This window comes from Oryzias melastigma, linkage group LG18 (assembly GCF_002922805.2).
Source record: "Oryzias melastigma strain HK-1 linkage group LG18, ASM292280v2, whole genome shotgun sequence".
Classification (NCBI taxonomy): Eukaryota; Metazoa; Chordata; class Actinopteri; order Beloniformes; family Adrianichthyidae; genus Oryzias; species Oryzias melastigma.
The window spans coordinates 19897647-19902336 of NC_050529.1; positions in this window are offsets into that span (position 1 = coordinate 19897647).

Sequence of the window (4690 nt, forward strand, 5' to 3'; positions counted from 1 at the left end):
AAGGACTGCTCATGTACTACCCTTATGTTGACAGCCACTTCCAACATCTTTGGATGCCCATCAGCCAGAAACTTCTGCTGACCCCATGTCCACAGAGGTGAACATAGTGAAATTGAGTATTGTAATAAACTAGATCTGTGTTTAATGATATATCTTTTAAAAGCTTGCCTCACTGTGGCAGAAGAAGAGCACAGAAGTGATAGTTGCAGCAATACCAACACAATCCAGGGGGACAAATATCCTCATTCGTCACAGTGAGATCCTTTCTCTGAAACCGCACCAGTGGCTAACAGGAGAGGTATTGACAGCTTATATTTTAATACATCCCAGTGCTAATTGTTTTGTGTAGTGGTCACCCTCTCCCTTTGGGTTGTTTGATTCAACTTGTCACTGTGAAGAGATAAACTTTTTTCAACATTTATGGGATAAGGGAGTAGTAAAGTTTATTTCAGCTCTAGCCATCTCTCTCCCTTTGAATGTCGTCTACATATAAACATCTTGGGCCTAGTTTCTCTAGATTAATGAATTAAGGTGTATAACTTCATTAACAATACATTTGGCTCTCTATTGCAATAACATTGTGTATATGCACAAATTGTCATGCTAACATGGGTTGCCTTTATGCTATGCAGGTGATTGAGGGACTATTCCACCAGTCATGTAATGAGTTCAAAACAACAAATTCCATCTACATTTTGAACCATTATACAGCTGGCGTTATACTTTTTGGTGACCGGACAGAGTTGAGCCGTCAACGTCTTTCAAAGGTATCCTCTGTATTACATAGAACACTCAGAAGCTGTCTGATTGACATCAGAGACCATATTTGTATGGCTTCATATTTAGATGTGACCAATTATTTGTCCTTGCAAATAAAAGCGCATGATGGGGAAAATTGCTTAAACAAAAAAAATTTACTTTTTACAGGTGAACTTTGATAACTACAAGGCTGCCATTTTCTTTGTGAACATACAAGGAAATCATTGGAAACTGCTGGTAAGCCACTGTCACAATGTTATGGTCTAAACAGCAATGTTGCATAGTAATTTGCATTCGATCATATACATTGCAGTACATTGTCCCAGCCATCAGTTCGTTTTTTTTGGTGGACCCTGCTCAAAATCCAGCTGAAGCTCAGGAATCTGAAAAAGCTGCCAAAAAAATGCAGAATGTATCATGTTAAGAAAAGTCTGCTGTTGGGAAGTACATCGCATAACAGAACATGTATCTACTACCCAGGGAGTACTTCAAAATGAGGATGACATTTGGCATGCATGGTTGGAGCACAACAAAATGGAAGGGAGCTACCATGCCACATCCTGTGCAGCAAGACTGTGACAGTTGTGGGGTAGTTGTGGTGTTGGTATGGACATATCAAATATACTCTAATAACTTAGTCATTTATAGTTGATTTTTAATTGACTGCTCTCCTTGCCAGGGAACTCATGGTGTGTTTTCCTCTCTTGCCACAAATTACATTTGGAACATCTCGCACGGAAATGGCAGCCGTTAGACAAGAGCTGGCACTAATGCTTCTCTCTGATTCTGGTAAGTATCTTGTAAATACAGAATTACAAAGTTATAGAGAAAATGGCAAAGAACATGTCAAGCATTTACGTGACGTCCACAAAGGATAAGGCAAGCTCAAAGTAGTTGCATACATTATTAATTTCCACAAAGAGATGGATTATTGACACTTACATCATTTAAAATATCTCATGGTACAAGTATGTTTTACTATGTGTTCTATGGGAGAAGACTGATGCAAAGGTTTGCCAAATGACAACCAGCATGAGTAGTTTAATAGTACAAACATTTGTAGCTAGCACATGCACAGTCAGGTTGTATCACATTATTTATACTCTTCTTTATCCCAAATATTTTCAGTGTTTGAGTCCGATAACAACTGCGCAATCTGTTCCACATCCACGCCTCCAGGTTCCAGTGCTCTACTTACAGATTGGGTAAGTCTTTTATATGGCACTCAAAATAGACCTAGAGTTTATAGTGCTCTTATTTACCAGAGGCAAAAGATGCTTTTTAAACATTACTTGACCAAATAGTGGATGTTGGTCAAGGTGAAACCCTGTAAGTAGTTATTCAACTTTGTAGGGCTAACAACTGACTGCTCAGTCATGGATCTCATTTACTACATCTATTTTATAGTGGTACTCATAAATATGTACTGACAATTTGTATCCATTTTTTGAACTGCAATCTTGCAACCAAAGTGATTATATGGCATAGGGTTGTATTTAAAGAAATAACTAATAACAAGTCTTTCTCCTGAAAGACTGGGATTCATGGTTAAAGGCTTCATCATCATCATCATCATCATCATCATCTTTATTTATAAAGCGCTTTAACACAATTTTAAAATTGAAACAAAGCGCTGAACATTAAAAACTAAAAAGCGTAATAAAACAAATGTAATAAAATAAGTGAATAAAGATAAAAACAACATAATAAAAGGTAAGAACATGATAAAAGAACACACAGAAGGACGAATAAACTTTTTTTCAATGACCATTTTTGACTTCTGTAGGAATAGATTGCAGGCTTTTTTGTTGAATAAGGCTGAGTACATGCAATCCAACAATGGTCACTGATGTCACTGCAAAACACTCCAGCTTGATACTTAGAAGGGGTTGTTGTAAGAATTATGTAAATAAGTGTTTCCTTGTCAGGATTTTTTTGGGTCATATCTGGGGGGCCGTTATATAATTTGATTAATACTTAATGAATCCAATTGTAAATTTACTTTCTCAGTTACATTTATCATATCCCAATTTAGGTCACCTAATAACACTAGGTCTGATCTGCTAAAAGGAACCAATATAGAGCTTAGTGTTTCTAAAGTGCAGGATGGATGAACTGAGGATGCAGGAGGGCCGGCTTGACCTGCGCCGGCTGGAGCTGAGCAGACTCGAGGAGAGACGGCTCGAGGAGATCCAGCTGGAGCTGAGCCGGCTGGAAAAGAGCTGGATGGAGCTGAGCTGGCTGGAGAAGAGCTGGCTGGAACTTCAGATGCTGGAGCTGAGCCGGCTTGAGGAGTGGAGGCTGGAGCTGATGAGGAGGCTCTGGCTGATCAGGAGGAAAGGGAGGAGCTGTGGGTGCGTCTTGATCTCTGGGTTGCCCGGGCTGGGCGCCTGGTCTGTGGTGACAGGACTCGGACTGGGTGGTGGCTGGCTATTTATCACTGTTGGCCTACTGGCTCCTACTGTTGAAGGAGGAGCGTGCCGATTTACATTTTTCTGCAGTCAGAGCGTGCCTCACTCACAATGTAATGTCTGCCCCTGCATGAGCTGGAGTTTATTTGATAAAAGAAGAAACGCAATCTAAAGTGAAGAAAAAGAATGTTATCTATAAAATGGGTATATGTTTCACATCTTCCACAGGATGAGCCAGACTGCAGCTGGGGGCCACAAAGTAAAAAAATAAACCCTTTCATTCAAATCAGTGTAGTTTGATTCTTTTATTGAGCTACAGGGCTATGGAAATTATAGATGCGACTACAAAGATAAAAGCCAACAGAGCGAAATGTTTTTTATGTTAGTGTTATTTTTTTGAACTTCACAGAATAAGTTTGCCCATATATTTTTTTTTTCTATGTCTTTCATAGTTTTTGGCGTTTGATTACTTTGGATAATTAGAAATGTGATGTGTGTAAAAAAAAAAATGCTTGGAAAATGTCTGTTTTGGAACCTACAAAAATGTACTCCCATTAACCATTTGTGTGCCGTTTTCAGTTGAGGTTGGATCCTCCTGTGGGAGCTTAGAGGTCATCCTCAATATCTTAGCTCTCCCCATTACTGCACTTCTCAAAAACTGAGATGTCCAAAGAGTTTACAGGGAAATACATGTCTATGTGCTGTTATGTACACAATCTACACTTGAATTCCCCAAAACCAGCATGAATGCCAAGTAGTCTAAGACCAAGATTTTGTTTTTGAATTGTCTTTGAGACATTCGAGAAATCATGTTGATAAAAACTGAAGTCAAACCCAGGGATTTGAACATGCTGAAAAGAACAGAGGGATTTGTTTACAAACATCTTAATCTTGCAGACATTACTTCACATGTTAAACAGCCCTTTAGGATTTTGTTGTCTTTGAGATCCCATGCGGAGGCAGCGGTGCACAGATCGCCTCCATTGCGGCACATGTTTGGTCATCTGAGCTCTGAAGTGGCCTTCCATGAGCCCGGATCTGAATCCAATCGAGCATCTTTGGAAGGAGCTGAAACGTGCCGTTTGGAGAAGACGCCCATCAAACCTGAGGCAACTGGAGCAGTTTGCTCAAGAGGAGTGGGCCAAAATACCGGTCGAGAGATGCAGAATGCTGATTGACAGGTACAAAAATCGGCTGACGGCAGTGATTGCCTCAAAAGGTTGTGCTACAAAATACTGAGACGTGGGTAGGAGCTGAAACGATTCAACAGACTAAAATAAACAAATATCTTTACAGTATTCAGCTCAAAGGAACAGTGCTCCATTTCTGGCCAAGACACTCCACATGGATATGATGGTCCAAACACATGGGATTGTGCCATTGACTTCATAAATTTACTGTGCATTTTGTTTGTAACAATTTTATTTATAGTATTCTGTTATTGAAAGTACATGCAAAATAAGTTACTGAGGGTAATGTGTTGAAGGTGGAATTGTTATATTTACATGACTTTAAACACT